The 23866-nt window shown below is 36.6% G+C and overlaps 1 pseudogene; it reads right to left on the bottom strand.

Annotated features, from left to right (window-relative positions):
- Window positions 1-22917: 22917 nt before the first annotated feature.
- Window positions 22918-23656, bottom strand: LOC131821049 (actin-related protein 2/3 complex subunit 2-like; annotated as a pseudogene).
- Between the last annotated feature and the right edge of the window lie 210 nt (window positions 23657-23866).

Below are 23866 nucleotides of genomic sequence, written 5' to 3'. Positions count from 1 at the left end.
GGCATGCTGACATCAAACCCAGAGGTAGGTCTTAGACTAGTTTGCTCCTTAGTATTCTCATCTATAAGGATCTGTAAAATCACTCTTCATGCAATTTTGAAAGCTCTGTAAAACTTACAAATTATGTTTATGTTAGGAGGGCAAGCAGGCAGAAATCCAGATTCCGAAAACTTGCTTTAAGTGTGATAGCTTTTCGTTAATCTATATTACTTATTATTATTATTATATGTGAGAAACAGTCTACTGGTGAGATGTTTTGAAAGCCAGTAGTGTAGATGTTCCTGTCCACCTCTATTATTCCTGTTACATATATTTAATAATCATATAAGTGTGCAAACGCCATTCAGATACCTAATTTAGACACAAAATGGAAACAAAGAAAAATGTTCCCGTAGCTGTCCCTCCCAAATAAAACAGTAAGAAATAACTGTGTTGGAAAATCGCAAACCGTAATCTTGGACCTTCTCTTCTCAGGTAATGTGCTAGGATTGTTGGTAGAGGAAAGTCTGTATGGAATTACCAGCGACCTCTTCAACACAAATGAAGACCACTATGTATCTCAATACTGTCCTCACATAGGCTGGGCAGGTAAGCAGGAGAAATGCTGGGGACAGAAACTTAAATGAACTGAGTCATAGTGCACAGATTTGCATTCCAGAAAAGGTGAACTTACAAAGTGCATCTTGATTTGAATACTTACAAGAGTCCCAGTGTTTAATACTTTCTGGGCTGGAACAAAGAAGTTAGTGAAAGGTCAGCATAGTCAGTGCATCTTTAAAAGAATCTGTTAAAAATCTCATCTGTAGGATGCGGCAATTTCACCCCTATCCTGTGGTCAATATTCAGATTGAGTACACAGTCTGTAGAGATTTGTCACTTGCCATGTCACTGTTTCAAAATAAAATCTATTGGTCAATAAAGAAGGTAAGTAAAGTGGTGCAAAAAAAAAAACAAAAACAAAAAATCCTATTAAATCGGGTTCAATTTTTGGTGGTACTACCTAATAACTATATGTCTCAGGCAAATAATTTTCTGTTTCAGGCCACAGTTCCTTCATCTACAAAATGAAGGGGTATAAATAATTAATCTCCAAATTCCTTCCCATATCTAATAACATTCTACAATCTGAGAAAGGAGAAGGGCCCAAGTGCATGCTACTAATTCTCTCTATCTAGCTATTTCCAAACAATTACAGTGTTTGTCAAGAATCAAAGCCTGATTATAAATAATCTTTTTCATGTGTTACATTGCCTATTGCTCCCTGCTGCTGCCTAAGGGAAACCACCTCGCTGTGGGCACAACTGCAAATCACATTCTATGCTCTCATTACAACTCAGAGCCAATTATACAGAAGTGTTTGATGAGTAGCCAACCCTGATTCCTGCCATTTTCTCCCCCTCTTTGCTCAATATTTCCAAAACCTGCCATACAAAAGAGAAAAGTATGCTTACTTCAAAAAGATCTGCACATAATACAAATCTTCAGGGATTTTGCTCAGATTTCACTAAGCCCAGGCCCACCTCAGCGAGATTTTTAAGGTCAGAGAAACTTTCAGCCATCTTAAAGGTGCCAAACATCTTGGTCAATTCTTTGCAAATGATGTTTTCACCTATTTTCAATTTGCCTAAATTTTCCATACAATTGGGAATGGAAAAGATATAGCCCTTTAATTTAGCATGTTACTCTGTTTTATGGAATAGCATCTTTTTCCGTTTCAAAAAACAAAAAAGTTGCATGAGTGTTTCTGAACTCTAAATGTGTTGGAAGCAATAAGGGTATTCAGAAATATTGTCAGATTGACTCACAGCTCAGTGATAAGAAAACAAAGGTCAATAATTTGTACCTATTTACCAGGTCAACAGGAACATAAATGCCCAAGAAATACTGGGCAACTATGCCTACCTTAGTAAGACTACTTTCCACACTGAGGCAATATGTCATCTACTCATATGCTGCCAACCGCAGAGAAAATCAGTACAGTTTCAGATCTGGGGAGATGATGGTCACCTATATAGTTAGCGCCAATGGGGAGATGAAGCAAACACACTGGTTTTTAAATTAGTTCCTTTGATTTGAGGGCACTGGAATATGATTTACTTATGATAACTATAAGATTGTGCCCCATGGAAACTTTATACAATCCATTCACTGATTGAATTTCTACTAGGATACAAATATGGTTCATGGAGGAATTAGTAAGATGTTTGAGGCTATAGAAATCTTCTCCTAAAACTCAAATCGTGCTTCGAGTGATAAGCTTGTTAGCTTCTGTTTGTTTTCAATGAAGGCTTCGAAGTTGCTACTTGTTGATCCTGTGCAGTAAGCATCAAGTTCCATTCCCAGGAATAATGATGACGAAGACAGAGGGTGGAAAGTGGCAATCATTCCGAGAATGGGTCAAAAGGAAATACAAGTATGTCTAGCACCTATGATGATCAGGCCCCTACATTTTTAGATCTCGATTTTAACAGCATTCTTTTATCTTTTATGGACGCTAAATCTCCTATAGCCCCCAAGAACTTGCAAGATTGAAGTTATATATATATTGGAAAGTCACTACTGTTCTGGCTAAAAAAGAAATTTGTCCAAACTAACTTCAATCTTTCCTTCTCTCCCCCACAAAGAAGGAGGAAGAGTGACCCAGAGAAATCCGAACATAGCTGACTTCAATTGGAATCAACCCAGGAGAGGAAATAGGGCTTGGAAATAGATCTATCCATTGAGACATGCAGGACAATGTAGGGTAGGGTCCGAGAGGCTAGAATAGGCACAGACACAGGGTATGGGAAGAAGCCCAATTCCACAAGGAAAACTCATTTAAATAGGAGTTAAAAATGCAGATGGTGTCCTAGGCAAGCAGTGAGCAGAACAGGGAAGCTAACATAAGGTGATGGGGTTTTCTGCCCAGGGCAAGGCCAGTTGTGGTTAAGGGGAAATCAAAGGAAAGATGATACTTGTTAGTTAGAGCAAGCAAGTCGGCATACAGACAAACATAATGGAAATTTCATTTTTGCCTGCAACATCTCAGCCATTGTGCTAGGCTTAGGATAAGACTTAAATACCAGAGAACATAAACTAGAACAATAAAGCATAAGTATGCTTCTAGGGCAATGATCAGCAAATACTTTCCTGTAAAGGGCCAAACAGTAAACTTTGGACTTTGAAGGCCATATTGTTTCTGTTGAAATGACTCAACTCAGCTTTAGTGGCATAAACACAGTCCCAGACAATACATAAATGAATGGTGTAGTTGTACGGCAAAAATTTTTATTGACAAAAGTAACCTGACCTCCGTCCTGTAGGTCTTGGAAGTGCTCGACAGGGTAAACAAAAGGAACTGAAAATTAAGACGAAGAGATCTGATGATCAAAACTGGAGAATGAGGGGTGTGGCCGAATCTTGGGAACAAGGCTCAGTTTATCATAACTATGGCAGAAGATCAAGACTGTGCACAGCAACAGGGGCAACTATGGTAGTCCCAGAATAATAGCCTGCAGCTATGAAAATCTCTTCTGTCCTGTGGTCAGATGGGTTCCGGAGTTTGGGGCCATGCTGAGCCTACAGTTTTGCAAACCCAGGAATCACAGCAGCTAGGAGGGAGGAAGTAAGAATATATACCAGAGAATGTCTGCTAGAAAGAGCTCTAGATAACTCTCTGAATTCTTCAGTTTGCCCTTGTCCAGCTTTTGGATTTTGTCTGCCAAGATAGCCATAAATATGCTTGTCCCTTACAAAAGCACAGTTTAAGGACTACCGGAACACTTAGGAATTCTGATTCTAACTCCTGTGATCTACATTTTTAGAACCATACTGCAGTGTAAAATGGGGATAATAACTAATCCCTGAGACCAATCTTTTTTTAGCGCTCTTACCAGAATTCAACAAAATCATACATGTGAACATTCTTTGTAAACCATGAAGTGCTCTCCATAGCCTGGTTATCATGTTCAAATTTATGATAAGCAATGCTCTAGTTTGGTCATGAATTGCTCTCATCTCTATTCCCTTCTAAAATAATGGACGTCTAATCTCTTACAAAGAAAAATTATGCAATGCAATTAGACAAGGTAGTTAGATAAACTCATCTTAAAGACTAAGCTGCCCTTCTTAACTAATCCAATCTCTTGGCAAACCCAAGGTAAGGACACAGAAGGGTCCTGCCCAATATTACGCTAGTTATAGTCAGTTGGTCACTTTCCTGGCATCTTTTTAAGTGTGTGGCAATAGAGTACATATAGCAATAAATAATGTAACACAAGTAAAATTAATTGATAAAGGCAAAAGATGGAGGAGAAAAAAAATTTAGCCTAGTCACAGGATAGTAAAGAAATTCTGACAGACAGTTTCTTTCTAGGAGTTATCCTGTCCTATGTATACAAATTAAATTTTGTACTAAACTTAAGTTTGGAGAAGAGTTATCTATATTTCCTGTCCAATATCAATCTCATGACAAGAGAGACATCTCTTATTTTATCCTAAGTTTGCAATGGTAGCAAAAGGGAGACTAGTCAGTTGTGATGTAATGCCAAGACCTTCTCTCCTGCTCAGCTAGCACCCAGCATTGCAGAAACCATGAGAAATAACTGTTTCTGTATCTCCTCCTTGGCACCAATCCCCATGCCCTCAGGCTGTTGAGGCAGGTGTGGAAACACAGAGACAATGATTTCTGCCTTGGGTGGCCAGCTCTCTCCACAACCCAAGTAACAGTAAAGGCAGTCTGGGACTAGTGAATTAAAGCCATCCATCAGGCTCTGTTCACACACTGATCAGCTGCTTCTGCTGACAACAGGGACAAGTAAGCTCTCACAGGGGAATGAAAATCCAAGAACTGGAGATTTAAAATCAGGAACAATTTCAGGAAATGGACTGGTAAGGAAAAGAACCATTAGTCTATCAGATTTTGAAGGCACATTCAGGCTTTACCTAGAAACACATCCTCATTTGTCAGGGAAAGTATGGCTAGCCCATGAGGTCATAGCGGGAGAAAATACTGAGAGCTTTTCATGTTTTAGGTAAACAAGCCATCTTTGTTGCCTCCTGGTACCGAGCAGGCCAGCTTTAATTACCAAAAGCAGCTATCTTGTCTACATACTTGCAGTGTTGTTTAATCTACAATCCCAGGTGTCCCAGTCTGTCAGTCAGCTCCACTTTTATGGGGAGGCAAAAGATGTCACTGGGAGCAAGCTTGTGATCTCTCTATTTCCCAACTCAGTCGGTCTCTGTACATTTATTATTTCATTACAAGGAGAATCAAATACGATAATCCTGGGAAATTAATTAACACAGAGCAATGTGGATGTTTAGCCACAATGCACTGCCTTGCAAGTCCTAGTTCTGCCCCAACTAGCAAACGGAATGTGATACCTCTTCATACCCAGCAGGAAAAGAATGGACTATGCGTTTCCTCCCAGATGCTAAATCAGTTGCCCTTCTCCACTTTTCTACTTGTCTGTCAGACTGCCAGGAAAGCTTCAAGTCTAGTTTGCTTATGACTGGGAACTCTTCCATATGGCTGGACGTTATACCTACTCCACACTGACACTCCATTCAAACCCAATTCCGAAGGCACTTGTAGCAAACCAAACAGGTTTTGACAAAATAGGCTGTTACTTGAGAAGCAGAAGTAACACACTCCCTTAGTCAAAAGTATCTCATGCCATGCCCCTGCTAATGACCGACTAGGATGCTTTGTTACCTTAATCATTCATTCACAAAAATTCACTGAGCAATTCCTCTGTAAGCTCCTTCATGTTCCCCACTGTGCCAGAGGCCAGAGATACAACATAGTAGAGTAGAAGGACAAGTAAATTGATGTTTCAACTGTGTCATGAGTGCCCCAAAAGAGATAAGCACAGACTGCTGTGGGAATACAGAGGACAGAGACATGTAGAATGAGAGCATGAGTGAGAAAGCAAGCACTAACTTGGCAAAAAATTGCAGGTTGGAGACACTAAATAACAGGTTTTCCTGCTTCAGAATTCAATGAAGGCTAGCACTGGCAGAAACTACGCTGTACATAATCATTCATTTCAAGGCTGCTACGTTTCTGAATAAGTTTTATAACCTAGATGAGAGTTTTCCAATAGAGCTGTCTGCAAATATAGAAACAGTCTCTAACTGCATGGTCCAAGATGGTAGCCATTGGCCGCATGTGCATATTTAAGCACTTGAAATATGACTAGGGCCAATGAGGAGCTGAATTCCTAATTTTCTGTAATTTTAATTAATTTAAAAGTAAACACAAATTGTCACATGAAGCTACCGGTTACCATGCTACACATCACAGGTCTAGATGGTGTGTCATATATTAAGAAGAATAAGTAAATGGTATATGGATCCCCACTAGGCGATTACACTGAACAACAATTCTTTTCATGTTTTACTGCCACTACCAATTTTAGGGCCCTCGTCATGTTATACTTAAACTTCTGATTTTATGGAATTGATCATTTTGTGGGCACCGTCTTCTTCCTCTAATCTATCATATTACTACAAGATTGCTTTCTAAAATGGGAAATTATATATAAAATGGAAGACCATTGGATGGTTATGACTGGGTAAATGGAATGATCAAAATCCCAAATCCTAATTATATGAATCAAAATCTTCTTAAACTGATTCCAGTTTACTTTTTCAACATTATTTTTCATCATACCATTCATGCATGCTAAGCTTCAAACTAATGCATCCTAGCCTTAAACCTAATGGGATCTCTCACCGTATGTCAAATATGCCTGGCATTTTATTGTTCCTATACATTTGTTTAAGTTGTCTACTTTTGCTGGGATGTTCTTTCTATATCATCTCTAAGTTTTAAAATCCTCAAAGCCAAACATAAATGCCACCTTCTCTAATTAGGCCTTCCCAAGTTTTCCTTGTCCAGCTGAAATTAGTTTCTTACTAATATAAATTATATATTTGATTGGAGTGCAAACACAACCAACAGTGTAAGTTTCAGACAAGAAAAACATAGATACTAACATTGAACCCCTAAAGTCTATGTATGGACCTCAGGCTAAAACCTCTAAATGAGGCATTTTTAGTTCCACTACTACATTTCATTGGGTTTTACAACATTTGGGGCGAAGTCTATTCCTATAATGCATCATGCAAATGAAACAGAATTCTGTAGTTAAATAAACTTTAGAAACCCTTCATGGAAAATGAAACTCTCTCTTGGAAGTCTCACTGTGCAGGACTACAGCATTTATCAGAATTTTTAACAAATTAATGAAATTTATTTAACCCAGACATTTAAAACTTAAATAACCATAGAAATTTGTTTTTTACAGTTTGTCTATTAGCATTTTATGGCACACCATGGGGTCATTATACAATACAGTTTAGGAAACAGTCATTAAGAAATGGAGACTCCTTTTAAAACATTTCTGAAGATAATTAATATTTAGTCTTGAAGTTACTATTTTAAGCATTGCTGTTATTGCATTGAGTAGAAACACTTGCAAGATGAATCAACTACTGTGTACTGTAGGAGCAGAAAAATCTTCCCTTCTTCCTTTCTAGGTGCTTAGGCTGTCTTAATAATTACATTGGCATTAGACACATTACAAGAAAAACACATTTAATTTTGTACATACAAGAGCCCCAAAGATATGAGATTCAAAGACAGTCAGGTAATTGATGCTTACATGCCATCCCTATGGAATGGGAGAAGGGCCTGGGGCTTCAAAGGGGAGGAGTGTAATTCACAGGACAATAAGAGCAGATGTTTGGTAATTAGATGTTTGCCCTGCCATATAAATAGGTCTTTCAGATAAAAAGTTATCTTTGGTAATAGCTCTCTTTCTGGAACAAGTTTCGTATCTAAATTATTTTAGGTAGTTAAGGGAGAGGTAAAAGATTTTCATGAGTCTCCTGGGTCTTGATTGCCTTCAGCTCAAAATAATCCACATGCCTAACTAGCACATTCTGGGGGAGCATATTTTGCTCCCCTTCAGTATCTACTCTAGCCCATGCTCTGTGATAAATGTTAGGGGAGGGAAGAAACAGGATGACTTGGGAATACAGGAAAAAATGAGATACGAACAAAGCCTGCCAAAATTTGATCCCTCTAGATTCTGGATGTCTACAAATTTGCCGTTAGTTTTCCAAAACAATGAATTACTGGAAGATATAACACATAACTGCAATTAAATGTTGAAAAAAAAAAAAACACAAAACAAAAAAACAGAAGGTTGGCTCAGCACAGCGTTGTGTTGTTTTTCATGGTGGTTGTTTTCTGACACTGTTCTTAGTGTGATTATATGGTCGAGTGGACATAACTGGGGGGAAGGGAGTAAAGAATCTGTGAAAAGAGAAGGGGATATTGACATGACATGAAGAAGAGTAGAGATGAGATAATCATACCCTTGAGGATTGCAAAGCCTCTGTGTGTGTGTGTGTGAAGCCTCTAATGGCTCCAAAATGTGATTATCTTCTGGTACCCACACCACCTGGAATTGCCTAATTGCTATTCTCCAAGTCTCAAAGAAAAAAAAATGCGTATGCAAAGACAAACAAGTTGGCAGGGCAGTTTGGAAAGCATGATGGCTCTGCTTGAACAGCAGTCAGAGCTGCGCCATGCAGTTTGGAAAGGAAGCCTGTGTTGAATAAACACAATAAACACACAGTTTATTTATTGCTCCAATGTTTCATAAATATTATTTATTTTGGAAGAGGAGCATAATGGCAAAGTAATAGGGAGCAATTAGCAAGGCTAGGGAAATAAAACGGAGCCTTCCTGAGAAGGGCTGGTAAGGAAGAGAGAAGCTGCATTCTTTTGTCGCATTTACATTGACATTTCAATGCAAAGGGAATGGGGAATCCGTCAGGTGAGGGCAACTCATCAGTAATGCCCAGCCACCTCATGGACATTGAAAGTTTAGAAGATAGGTTGAATTTATATTTCCAGAAAGGTTCCTTTGGTCCAAATTTCTCTTACTATAAAATATAGAAAAGTCTTCCATGCAGAAGTAGCAACCAAGGCAGATTTTCTACAGGATTGAGTGGGGATTAAAACTTTTCAGACAAAGCTATGGCTCAAACATCTGTTTTATTGATGGCATCTTGTTTTAGGAAAACAATCTTTGTCATTTTTTTCTCAATGAATAATTTGGCCAAGCAAATGAAGCAGCCTTAGGTACCATAAAACTAGAATTTTGCTCATGTCACTAAAAATGGAGCATGTGGTCTTTGAACAACTATATATTATAATTTGCCAGAGATTAATTGCCACTCACTTATCAGGCCAGCAATTTGATTCACTTCAAAATATTTTGAGGCTTTCATGAAGCCACTTGGGAGACTTGTGAGCAGACTGTGCTCCCTGGGACAGGACTAAGGAATAACTTTTGAAGTGAAGATAGATGGGACAGTGAATGATGAACATAGATAAGGTACTCCAGGAATTTGACATAAACTGAACAGATGACAATGCCTACATAAAATATACACATTTTAAGGGAGAATGGGCTATTTCAGTTACAATGCCCAGGTAGCTTTTTATATAACATTTACTTATCTCTCTCTACATATGAATTAGTAACTCATGGAATCTAAAAATCTCATAATTTATAGATAAGGATGGGAGACTTTAAGGTAAAATTAAGACTATGATCACTGTAGAATAACAAACTAAATGCAATAAGTTTTAATAGTACGATTTAGATTACATCATGAACTTTAAGAATGCTCTAGTCTGAGATTTCTACAGATTTCCTTTCAGATCCCATGTTTGAAGAAAACTTCAGCAATACCATAACTATTCCCCAAAAGTACACTTAAAAACAGAAGAATTTTTTTTTTACCTTTTTCCAAAAGAACCTTAGAATTGATCACAATAACAAAGTATCATAATTAAATTAATCTTAAGGGTTTTTAAAGATTTTTATTTATTTATTTGAGAGACAGAGATCACAAGTAGGCAGAGAAGCAGGCAGAGAGAGAGGGGAGGAAGCAGGTTCCCTCCTGAGCAGAGAGCCTGATGCAGGGCTGGTTCCCAGGACCCTGGGATCATGACCTGAGCCAAAGGCAGAGGCTTTAACCCACTGAGCCACGCAGGTGCCCCCCCCCCCTTTTTTTCTTAAGTAGGCTCCACGCCCCATGTGAAGTACAACGTGGGGCTTGAGCTCATAACCCCAAGATCAAGACATGAGCTGAGATCAAGAGCAGGATGCTTGGTTGCTGGGTGGCTTAGTCCATTAAGTGTCCAACTCTTGGTTTCAGCTCAGGTCATAATCTCAAGGTCATGAGATCAAGCCCAACATCAGGCCGGAATCTGTTGAGATTCTCTGTCTCTGTCTCTCCACCCTGCTTGTACTCTCTCTTTTTCTCTCTCCCTATCTCTCAAATAAATAAATAAAATCTTAAAAAAAAAAAAAAAAAAAGTAGGACGCTTAACTGAAACCGAGCCACCTCGGTGCCCAAATTGATCTTAAGTTTTAAAACTGCTCATATTTACACAAGTCTTATGTAACTTAGAACTTCAGACAGAAGAGACTACAGCAATAGAAGATGACATTCTCCTAGTTTCCATGGAAATAACATCAAGGGAAAATAACATCAGGAAAATACATTTACCTATTTTTCATTGGACTTCTGATAGACTTCTGATTCTACTAGGCTATTGAAAAATTATAAAACTATGGGGCACCTGGGTGGCTCAGTTGGTTGAGCATCTGACTCTTGATTTCAGCTCAGGTCATGATCTTTGGGTCAGGGGACTGAGCCCCACGAAGGCCTCTGAGCTCAGCAGGGAGTCTGCTTCAGATTCCCTCTCTCCCTCTCCCTTTGTCCCTCACCCCCACGCTTGCTCTCCTTGTCTTTCAAATAAATTAATTTTTTAAAAGAAAATTATAAAACCAAGATCATAAATATAATGACTTAAAGAGAAAACAGGGCACTGTTGTCTCCAGAGCAGCAGTTCTCAGGAGGAAGGGTTAATTCACCCTTCTGCTAAACACCTTACAGTGCACAGTATGAACCTCCCCTAATTATCTAGCCGAAACTACCAAGAGTAATCAGGTTGAAAAACTCTGGTTTAGAGGTTCCTGTGTTACTTTTACTTCATAACTAATGGTATATTTAAAATATTGTAATGCAGCTAGGATAGATTTTTATACTGAGGAAAATAATAGAAAATAGTGGCAAAAATTCAGACTTAAACGTTCAGATAACAGGTTCACATAATTTTTTTGCCTTTTACTGGATATGTGACCTTAATTAGGTTACAAAACCTCTCTATATCTTAGTCTCCTCTTTAAAAAAGAATTTTGTGTGAATTAGGGAATGATGCATTTGAAAGGATTTAGCATACTACATGACAAATATAAAACAATCAGCGCATATTGTGAATAAATGAAATAAAAATTAATTTATTTCTAAAACAAACACAATTTCATTTAAAGGTTATGTCAGACTGGCTGAAATAGAAAGCATGTTAGTCACTTTAATGCTAATTTCTCTGACACCTTAAAGGAGACCTTTGGAGATACATAATGGTGAAAATAGCAAAGGTCAAGTGCTTTCTAAATAGTCATCAGCTGTATGAACTGTGGCATTTTTTTTATTAACAATGAAGAAAATGCCCCTTTTCAAAATAAGAAGCTGTTTATACAGAGGCCACGATTCAAACAAAAGAGTTCAAATAGACTTTTACCTCCATCTGTATTGCAATATGAAAGGTAAGCTGAAGAACAAGACAACATTTGATAAATGGGCTCATTTGTGGTTTGAAAACTGGTTATTTAGGATCAAATCACAAGTGGAATATTCTCAGGCAGGGGTGCTTTTAGTTACATAGAGAGTACTTGAGATTCGTCATCATATTCCCACATAATTCATTTCCTTTAGAGTATAGTGGGAATTGATAACAGCTGTGGGCAAACTCATTATGGTAGCACTCTCTAAACAGCATATCAAACTCTTTTTGCCAGTTATATTGCCTACCCTTTTGTCCCTGAGCCTTTGTGTTTTGAAATCTTCAATTTTCAGTGCAAAGATTTTGGGCTTCCTACCTAGCATAAATTACAAATTCTATCAAAATTTCAGTTGCAGATTTTTTTAACACTAACAAGTAGACAATACATTGGGCAACTATGGCCCATGTCATTTAGTTTGTTTTAGGAAATGTCCTAATAAACCTCAACAAGTGATGAAAAAAAATTAGCCTGGTAGTCTGATCATTTTCATACAATACAGTAATATTGCTATTTAATTACTTGAGTCAAACGGTTATGTATGTTTTACTTAGCACCTCGCTGAGAAGGAGATATGCTTCCCCAGCTTGGTCAGAGAATAATATAATGACATTAACTGTTCTAAAAGGATCTTCATGGAAAATTATTTTCTATCCCCAATCTGCTTCTCGTTTCTTTGGAGATTTCTACGTGATAACTCCAAAATTTATTGGGATAAAAAGAAAAGCAATGGCAATAACTCCTTGGTCATTAAAACAGCACATGCTTTAATACAATTTTCATTCTCACATGGACAAATTCACTGCTCATATATTTTATCTTTGGTCTAAACTCTCAAGACTATAACATTAATTAACTATCTGGAATTACCCCAAAATGTACTGCATCCATTTAGTAACAAGAAATTGATGGCTGTGTTTATTCTATGGTTAATCTTGTTCATCCTCTAAGACTCCATAAGTGAAAAGAAGCATTACATTAGCTCCACCCTTGAACAAATTTTGTTTAGGAGACTTCTGAATAGAAACAGTGATGTGTGCCTCAGGCATCTGAGCAAATGCTCAAGCTCCACTGACCCAAAATATTTTCTCTGCGTTTGTTTTTACAACCAATTGATAACATAAACTATATTTTCTAAATTTTCAGTGCATTTTGAGATGATCTTATAGACTTGAACATATTGGTCTATGATAGCTTTGTGATCAGTCTTGTTTGTTTCAAGTACAATATAGAAGATTTTGGAAGGATTCCAGAATAAATAATAGAAATAATGCCTTCTAGTACTGACTCTCTCTCCTTGGGCCATATGCTCTCTCATGTTTAAAAGCAAATTGCTTTACATTAAGTACGGCCTGCAATTACAGCTTGGAGAATGAATGCACTGTGTGCTCCTTTGACATGCTGCTAAAGTACCATGTATTATTATTTTCAAATCAGTGAATAAATGGAAAATTTCTACGCTTCAATGATTTTTAGATGAGAAAGAACAACATACCTAAAAATAAAGCTTGTGCCAATGGGTAGATTTTGGCAAGTCTCTGAATTAAAAGAACAGTGACAGCAGTGATTAGAAAATGAAAGGGATAATTAAAGTTATTTATAGGCATATATATATTATATAAATCAACCTATTTAGTATAAGTTTTGAAATCATATGAAAACCTAAAGTTGGTTCTATGGTAAGTTAGTTTTGCTACTATGTAATCTTATTATTTTTTCTACTGTAATGTCTAATTAACTAGGAAACCAAAAGTAGTACATAATCAAGCTCCACATATTCAATGGATGATTGATTGCATCTGATTCAAACCAAGCTCAGTAATCATTTCCTCCTGTTATTTAACATAGAGTACTAGAATGTGAAAAGTGTAGAAAGGACAGATTTGCATTTTCCTGTAACTTGTAGAGGGATTAATATAACAGATGGGAAGTATTTATTTTAGAAAATCAAAGGATTTTATTTTTTAACCAATATATATAATAAACACACAACACCCCACTATGAGTAATTAGTATTTTGGCATGATCAGATATCAATTCTTAAATACAGAACAAACTTTATTAAACCTTCTTGTTGATCAATAACTATAATAGAGTATATTTTCAGCCATTTCAGAATGGTTGATTCCAGAGGATAATATGAAAATAGTGCTGTTGGATTCTAGTAAAGGTACAAAAATTGGGAGAAAGGCCAGTCTTGTGCACAGAAGGATTGTGATTTGACTAGGGAATTAGTAATATCTAGCTAAGCTTTGCAAAACCCACAGAATCATTTAAATTCTTATAATTGAGAGAAAAAGCCACGATTAGGAGGAGATGTCAGAACCATTATCCATGCGCACACACACACACACCCCACACAAAGATGAGACCAGAATTCCAAATGCTGCGATCAAGAGAATCCAAGAGAATATTGAGGATGGTTTGTGAAAATTTCAAAACAAAACATGATGTCCTGGAAATTTCTCTTTAATACATATCATAGTGCCCTACATAAAGTAATTCTCATTAGAACAGAAATTCTCTTGAGGGCAAGGGTCTTGGTTGTGCTTTGATAGCATAATGTAATTCAAAGTGTAGATAATAGGCCTTTAAATGAGTTTAAACTCAGAGGTGTGCTAGAGCTAGTTCAAATCAACTCATGATAATTAGATGGTAAATTTTCCTAAAATTTGTGAACGTGTTCCTATTATGTAAAATTAAAATATGTAGGAGTTACATCAGCAAAATGTCAGTGTAGACAGGCCCAAGCTCTCATTCCTCCACAGAACACCAAAAAAACAACCATTGCCAAAACCAACTTTATCTTAATTCTGCAGAAGAATCAAAGGCTTACAGCAATCAAATAAACACCAAATCAAGAAAAAAACAAATTACAAATGGTAGCAAATCTTTGTGGCATTTACTTGCCTTTCCCCCATCCCCTTACAAGCTTGATAACAGTCTTGAAGATGACAGCCTGCTTTTCCCAATGCTTTCCCAGTGCTTTCTCTCAAGTTACAAAGGAAGCAGAGCAGGCCTCACAAGTTATTGTATATGTTGGCTTTAACCAGTCCAGGAATTACCTGAAATATTGTTACAAGTTTCATCAAACTTGTTTGATTGTTTCCCGTTTCATCAAACTCAGAACTAACTCGGGCCATAAAGGCAGCAATCATTTCTTTTTTTTTTTTTTTTAAAGATTTTATTTGTTTATTTGACAGAGAGAGATCACAAGTAGGCAGAGAGGCAGGCAGAGAGAGAGAGAGAGGAGGAGGAAGCAGGCTCCCTGCTGAGCAGAGAGCCCGATGCGAGACTTGATCCCAGGACCCTGAGATCATGACCTGAGCCGAAGGCAGTGGCTTAACCCACTGAGCCACCCAGGCGCCCCTCATTTCTTTAAAACTTTGCAAGAACAAACAACCCTCAGATGCCTGGGTCAAGGGCTATGGTGAATGCTGTGAAGTGTGTAAACCTGGCGACACACAGACCTGTATCCCTGGGGCTAATAATACATTATATGTTTATAAAAAAAATTTAAAAATCATAAAAAAAAGAAGACTGGGTCAAAAGACTAAAGTTGAGGAGTGCCTGGATGGCTCAGGTAGTTAAGAGTTGGCTTTCGCTCAGGTCATGATCTCAGGGTCCTAGGATCAAGCCTTGCATCAGTCTCCCTGCTCAGTGGGGAGTCTGCTTCTCCCTCCACCACTCCACTCACATGCTCACTTGCTCTCTCTTGAATAAAGAAAAAAAATCTTAAAAAAAAAAAAGATTGAAGTTAAGACATATAATAGACCACCTAATGTCTGGAAGGAAAACCTAGGTGGAGTTTCTCTAAAAAAAAAAAAACTTGGTCATTCAAAAGCACCCATATTTACAGAGAAATTTACAAAGTTAAAAGCAAGAATAGGGTTAGACACATATACACATTAGACCTGAGAAGACACCAGACTTACACCTTGACCTGATCCCTAGGTTCAGCACAACCATGGATAACAGTTGGAAAACTCTTGTAGATTGACAATCTGCAAAGAACGAGAGACGTGTTCATTTTAGGTCCTGGCTTTCAAGGAAATTGCTATAAATACTAGCTGAACACAAACAAAATGAACAGACAACTCAGTAATCATACACAAGGAATATAGACTTTTCCAAAATAGTTTTGAAAAGTCATTAGTCAAATAGACTACTACAATCTTCAACAATTAAAGAACACAATAAACCTAAAGGAAGAGTTTGTTTTGAGATTTACCATAATTAAATATCCACATGTCCGGTTTTTAACAAAAACTAACAAGGCAAACAAAAAAATTGAGACTGTATAGATCATTCAAAGGAACAAAATAAATTCAAAGAAACCATCCCTGAGGAGGCCCATATGCTGGGATTACTAGGCAACTGTTTTAAGTATGCTCACACAGCCAAAAAAGGACAAAAAAGTACATGAAATCAAGAAAATGACGCAAAAACAAATGAAAATACAAATAAAAAGATTCATATTATAAAAGTAACCAAATAGAAATTGTAAAGCTGAGAAGTAAAATGAATGAAATAAAAAAAAAAAATCAGAGAGGTGTTTATGGCAGGTTATATCAGGCAGAAAAAAGAATCAGCAACCTTAAATATAAGGCAGTTGAAATTAATGTGTTTGAAGAGCAGAAAGAGAAAAAATAAAGTGACAACAGCCTAAGGGAATGGTGGAACATCGTATGCATTATAGGAATCCCAAAAGAAGAGAGAGAAAGGAGCAGAAAAAATATTTGAACATATAATTGATGCAGATTTCTCAATTTTGATGAAATAAATAAATGTATAGATTGAAAAAGTTCAGCAAACTCCAAGTAAGATAAACTAGGGATCCACAAGAGAAATAATATCAAATTGTCCAAAAAGAGAAACAAAATGAGTGGTGTTGAAGAAACAACCTAGGGAGGAAAAAAAAAAAGAAAGAAAGAAAGAAAAGACAACCTATAGAATTGAAAAAAAATTTTTTGAAAGAATATCTCTTAGAGGGGTTTAATATCAAGAATATATAGTAAAAAAAAAAAATTTAAAAAGGAATATATAAAGAACTATAACTCAACAACAAAAACACAAACAACAAAATTCAAAAATTGGCAAAGGACTTGAGTAGCTATTTCTCCAAAGGAGATATAAAAATGGTTAATAGGGCACCTGGGTGGCAGAGTCAGTTAAGTGGCTGACTTTTGGTTTTAGCTCAGTTCATGATCTCAGGGCCCTGGGATCCAGCACTGTGTTGGGCTCCCTGATCAGCCCTAAGTCATCTTCAGAATTCTTTCTCCCCGTCTGCCCCCCCCACTTGCTTTGTGCTCTCTCTAAAATAAATAAATACATGTTTAAAAAAATAAAAAATAGGGGCGCCTGGGTGGCTCAGTGGGTTAAAGCCTCTGCCTTCGGCTCAGGTCAGAATCCCAGTGTCCGGGGATTGAGCCCCACATCGGGCTGTCTGCTCCGCAGAAAGCCTGCTTCCTCCTCTCTCTCTCTCTGGCTGCTGCTCTACCTACTTGTGATCTCTGTCTATCAAATAAATAAATAAAATCTTTAAAAAATAAATAAATAAATAATAAAAAAATAAAAAATAAAAATCACCAATAAGCATATGAAAATATTCTTAACATCACTAGTCATTAAGTAAATACAAATCAAAACCACAAGAACACAACACTTAACACATATTACAATGGCTATGATTTAAACAAAAAAAACATGAAATAGGTGTTGATAAGGATGCATAGCAATTGGAATCTTCATGTAATGAAGGTTGGAATGCAAAATGTTTCATCCACTTTGGAAAAAAATTTGGCAGTTTCAGAAATATAAATATGACCTAGCAATTCTACTCTTAGGTATATGTACCCAAAAGAACTGAAAATAAGGACTCAAATACCTGTACACCAATGTTTATTGCAGTATTATTTACAATAGCCAAGAGGTGGAAACAACCTAAGTGTTCATCAGTAGATAACTGGATAAATATAATGTATTATATACATACAATAGAATATTATCCAGCCATAGAAAGGAATGAACTTTGGTATATACTATAGCATGGATGGACTTGAAAACATTATGCTATATGAAATGTAACAGATATAAAAGGAAAAATATTTTATGATTCCACCTATTTGAAAAATCTAGCACAAGCAAATTCAAGAGACAGAAATTATAACAGAGGTTATTAGGAGCTAGGGGAGGGGAAATGTGAAGTTATTGCTTGATGGGTACAAAAAGTTTTTCTTTGAATTGAGAAGGTTTTAGAAACTCAGATAAGAGATAAGGGGTAAGTTATAACAACATTGTAAATGAAATTAATGACACAGAATTGCATACTTAAAGTGATTAAAATGGTAGGATTTATGTCATTTATAACACCATAAATGATTATGATAAAACCCACAGCAATAAAAATAAAAACCATTAAATAATATATAACTTGAAATTTCATTTATGTTCAAATTAAAGGTAAAATTTTATTTCAGCTTTAATATGTAACAAGTGTAGGAGTTGCCATCCCATCCCCACATGAATAAGCTAAATATCTCAAAACCAACTTTTCTTGGACTTATCATTGAACTGAGGTGGCAGGAAAAACCACTACCCTGAAATTTGGAGAGTCGGGCAAACCCCAAAAGTCATAAACAAGATATGCTTCCTTGATGCAGAAGCTGCTGGAGCTGTAACTGGTAGGAAAACTTATATGGCAATTTCGATGAATTGTTGGAGGTTAGTGTTGACTAGTGTAGGAGTGAGAAAGTGCTGGCAGTCACCATCTGAGAAGGAGCCCCACACTTTCATTGTTTTAACTTGTAGTAATCCTAGAATGTTCTCCTCATGAAAATTCAAAAAAATCCCCTAATGTTTCTGGCAGGAAGAGAGGAAGATTATTACAAAATACACCCAGAACCTTATTTGTAAGAAATAGTATTTTCACAGAAAAAGATTAACAGAACCTTATGCGAGGGAAGAAAGGACATTCTTTATATCCCAAGCTTCTGTAACTTTTCTGTTATCTAAGAAGGAGAGAACAATACCAGCAGAGAAAGCTTGTGAAAGTTATAATCTGGAGACATGGGTCAATAAAATATTGAGGTGTACAGAACTCACCACCACATCAATAGGACTCTAATGCATTAACAGTGGACTGCAGATGAAAGAGTTGAAAGACACAGATTCTATGAGTATGAGTATTTGGGGAATTCCAAAGTAAACAAGTGAGACAAAAACAAGGGCCCTACCTCTGCCTTCAGCTCAGGTCATGGTCCCGGGGTCCTGGGATCGAGCCCCACCTCCTCTCTCTCTATCTGCCTGCCTCTCCGCCTACTTGTAATCTGTCAAACAAATAAATAAAATTAAAAAAAAAAAAAAAAAACAAGGGCCCTAGAGAAATCTGAAGCCTTGGAAACATACACCTAAAGAAAACATTAAACATGAAACATTAAATAATCTAATTTAAAAAGCCTAGTAATAAAATAAAAAAGCCTAGTGATTAGCCAGATGAACATGAATCTTCACATTAAAGGACTATTTACTTCAATTCCTACTACCTGATACAAAACGTCCAGTTTTTTCAAAAAAAATTAAAATGAATTCCAAAAAGCAAGAAAAAGTACAGACTGAAAAGACAAAGCAAGCATCAAACTACACTGAGATATGAAAGAGGTGATTAAATTATCAGATAAGAAAGTTAAAATAATGACTATAAATATATTAAAGGCTTTAATAAAAAAAAATAGACAACATGCAAGAGCATATGGATAATATAAGCTGAAGATGGAAACTCTAGGAAGTAAATGAAAATGCTAGAAATCAAATACCACATAAGCAATTAAGAATGTCTTTGATGAGCTAATCAACAGACTGGACATGGTTGAGGATGGAATCAGTGAGCTTACGTATAGGTCAAAAAAAAACTTCCCAAACTGAAATGAAGAGTGAATAAACAAATCCCCAGAACATCCAAGATCAGTGGGATGAATTTCAAAGTGTATAACACACATGTCTTGAAATAACACAAGGAAAAGAAACAATTCAGAAAAAATACTCAAAGAATTAAAAACCAATAATTTTCTGAAATTGAGGAGAAAGATCAAACCACAGATATACAAGATCAGAAAGGGCCAAGCAGAATAAATACCAAAAAGCTGACACCTAGGTACATTATATTCAAATCATATGAAACAAAGACAAAGACAAAAATTCAAAAGAATTTGGAGCAGGGGTGGGAACATTACCTGAGGAGGAACAGAAAGAATTACAAGAACCTGCTCTTTAAAAACCATGTAAGCAAGAAGTGGTGTGAGAGGAAAAACAAACAAACAAACAAACAACCCAATCAGCCGAGAGCTCTGTATTCAGTGAAATTATCCTTCAAATGGTAAGGAAAAATATTCTCTCAGACAGGCAGAAACTGAAAGATCTATGAAAAATAAACTTCTCTACATAAATTTCTTTTGCAAGCTCTTGTTGAATAATGGCTCATTATTTGGCCTAATGTGTTCCTCTTAATAAATGCTAATTTAATAAACTGATAACATGCAGTTAAATTTTAAAGTGATGGAGTCATTCTGTATGACATTGTAATAGTAAATACATGATACCAATGATCATCAAAATTATAGAACTTCACATCCTAATGAATGAAGCAATTTTTAAAAAATCATCAAAGAAGTTGGGAAATCTCAGATGAAATGCAGAATATGACAGAAGAATCGAAATGTATAAAACCCCACTTAAAGAGATGGAAAATAAGGAAGTGCCCTACATGAGTTTGAAAATTAATGGAATCTGAAACCAATCTACATCATATCTAAGAACTAAACAATTAAATTAATGAGTGATGAATGATAGGTGCCAGGTTTCTCATTATTGTAGTAAACAGGTTACAGATCAATCATGAGAGGAGGCTAGGATCATTTATATGGTATGGAATAGAGTAAGAGATGGGTAACTAAACATATATTTCCTTGCTCTATTAGCAGAGGGGACCTAGACTTTAAAGTTGTAATAATCACACTTAGGACCCTAGATTTTGATTTCTAACACTATTCTCCAACATCAGAATCCAGGTCTTCTCTGGGAAATGACTGATTCTAGGACCAGAACAAGAAATACACATGACAAATTTGTAACATCTTATGTGCTAGAAAGTTAGACAGTGCTAAACAAACAAATGAACCACAATAATGTGAAAAGGCCAGGAATCAACTAAAAGAGCTATGTTGACCACGCTGGATAAATTCAAGCAATAATAATAAAAAATAGCATCGAATTATAACAAAGATGTAGGATAAGTATACATGAGTCCATACTTATATAAACCAATAACTAACTAATTAAGTAAATAAATAAATGGGAGAATGGAGAAAAATCTAGCATGGAGAAGAATTCTGAATTTTTTTTTGTAGATACTCCATCCTTAAGGAAAGGAAGTGTAATTCCTCATTCTTTTTAAGTGTGGGCTACACACAGAGATTGATTTCCAGAACAAGCTATGGGAAAGAGGAAAAATAGAGTAACTTTATGCTGGAGAAATCTGACAAACATTATTTCAACCAGGTGGTCAAGATGAACATCAACAGTGATAAAGCATACTGACAGCACATTCCCCTGATACTATGTGATAAAATGTGTGTTAACCCTATGGTCCTAGTGGAAACACACATAGTCTAACCATGAGAAAAAAATAAAACAAATCAAAAAAAAAAAAAAAGAAATTCTTGATTGCCTTCATTTTTCATTCCCCTTGGATGCCTGTGGGACTTTTTCATACATGTAGTCCGACAAATTCATCAAATTTTGACATCTAGGGATCATTCTTGTTCATTTTTTCCCTGGCACCCGGTGAGAGAACTCAGTCTACAGATTCAAGCATTTCTTTATTTCACAGCAATTTCATTCCATAATAAAGTAATATGCATATATTTTTGTTTCATTTCTTCTGCTTTATTAAAAAAACAATTATCTAATTTAAAGGGCATCAGTTTTTGGCTTTCATATCAAACTCCTAATTAGTTGTTCCACTATGTAGGTTTTTAAAGCATTGCTTGTAACTTTCATAGGTCTCATTCATGTCTTTGACTTAGTACTCTACAATGATATGCACTGAGTCCCTACTTCATTGAATAGAAACTGACATTAGAAAAAGTAAAATTTTTTTCTTTTGTTTTCACGATCCATTCAATACCACTGAAACACAATAAGCACTTGGATAATTTATGGTTCACCTGCCATTACTAACATTGCTTAACATCTGCAAAGTTGAAACTCAGGGATCTCCTTGTAGCATTTCCAATGTGGTTAGCCTTGCTTCCAAGTCATTTCTCTTAGAAAACAGACTAAACAGTTAAAAAAATAACATACATTTAAGCATACTGGTTTTTGTGCATTTAATGCTTTTGTCACCAACAAAGTGATGCCCTCTTCTTACTTTGATTTCCATACTCCCAAGTATCATTTGTATGATTTAAGGGGCATTAACAATTAAAGCTGCTCTTTCCCAAAATTCTGCATGTCTTTATTTTACAAAAATCTGACAGATCATGAAACTGTCCTTCAATTTGATCCTAAGCTTTCAGAATCTGTGGTTTTTAGCTTTTGATCTTTCCCCAGTTATACTATATATGTTATCTTCTTTGCTTTTAGCTCTTTCCGTGAGAAGTTATGAAATCATAATGAAGCTCCACTGTTTTATGTATATGTACATGTGTATGAAATTTAAGTACAGAGATGATATATGTCTATATGTCATTTTATATATTCATGTGCATATAAATTTCATTAAAGATTTTGTCTTAACTCATTACTTCTTTTTAAGATGGAAAGATCTTCTTTACTAATGACCTCAACCAAATTTCCTTAGATATAGGAGTCAAACTCAAGTACTTAGGAGAAAACCAGTTAAAATTGCATTATCAGCAACTCATTAGTAGTAACATACTGCCAAGTGAAACAACTTGGAAAAGAGGGGGGAAGGGAGGGGAGAGGAGGGAGGAAAAGTAAAGAAAAGGAATGAAGTTGATCAAGTGAAATTCCTTTTTAATTCTTGAGAACAATGAAATTCTTGCTTATTTCTGCAAATTATTTTTCAAATGGGTACAAAATGCAACCAAGACAGAGAATCCCATAAGAACCCGAAGAGGTGCAACATGAAAAGCTAAGATTATCCAGCAGCGAGTATTGCAGCCTTCAGGTACCAGCTGCCTCCTATTACTGTTCCCAAGAGTTAGTGGGATGAAAATGTCTTCCCTGTGATTATTCTCATCTTTTTTCTCAGCATCTGGGCATACGCTGTTCAACACTTTGAGAAGGTCGGATGTTTTTGCCCAAATATGTGTGTGCACATAGGTCTCAGAGCCCTTGATGTGGTAGTGCAGATAGTCCTGAAATGTGTGGATCAGGTTGATGGCGTTGTCTCCACTGGCACTGGTGTGGCAAGGGAACAACCCAAAGGGAACATAGCCAATATTGTTGCCCATGGCATCACTGATGTCTTTCAGTCCCAGAGGAGGTTCCCTGTGGCTAAAGAGGATGTGAGGGGCTGTGGTGCTGGCTCTGTGTCCTTTGAACTCCAGCATGAACACTTTTCCAATGACCAGACTATGGTCATCCGTAAGCATTGTGCTGAAGACTACTGTGACTCTGTCCTTTTTACACTCACCATACATGGTCTCATCATCCCTATAATAGATAACTTCCCTGTTCCCTCCTTCCTTGCTTTTTTATTGGAATTCAAGAATTTCTCCAAGAGAGAGACAAAAACAATTTCATTTCAACTTGCCAGCCGATAAACAATGGAACCCTTGGATGCTGGCAGATTTTCAAGGTCATTTGGCAAAAATCCTCATTCAAGATTTACCAAGACACTCCCATACACCCTCTTTAATAACTCATCAGCACCATGTGCCTGAAATTCCTTGTGGAATTTCAAAGAAATACTGACCATCAGGATTAGGATTTTAAATATGATAAAGGACTCCATCGAAATCTGCCAATGTGACTTCTACTGCTTCTGGTTTGTTACTGGGCTCTGCCATCATGAGCTTGAGTGTGAGTGTCTCTCTGATGATGCAGTTGTTCACCTGATCATGCAGGATCAAGACCGCAGCTACCCTCACCCTCATCCCCACAAGACTGAACCCACCTACCAAACCACCAGTGCTACCAGCAAGCTC

Source organism: Mustela lutreola, chromosome X (assembly GCF_030435805.1).
Source record: "Mustela lutreola isolate mMusLut2 chromosome X, mMusLut2.pri, whole genome shotgun sequence".
NCBI classification, from domain to species: domain Eukaryota; kingdom Metazoa; phylum Chordata; class Mammalia; order Carnivora; family Mustelidae; genus Mustela; species Mustela lutreola.
Note: the sequence above shows the minus strand (reverse complement) of the source record. Positions and strands in the feature narration are given on the sequence as shown.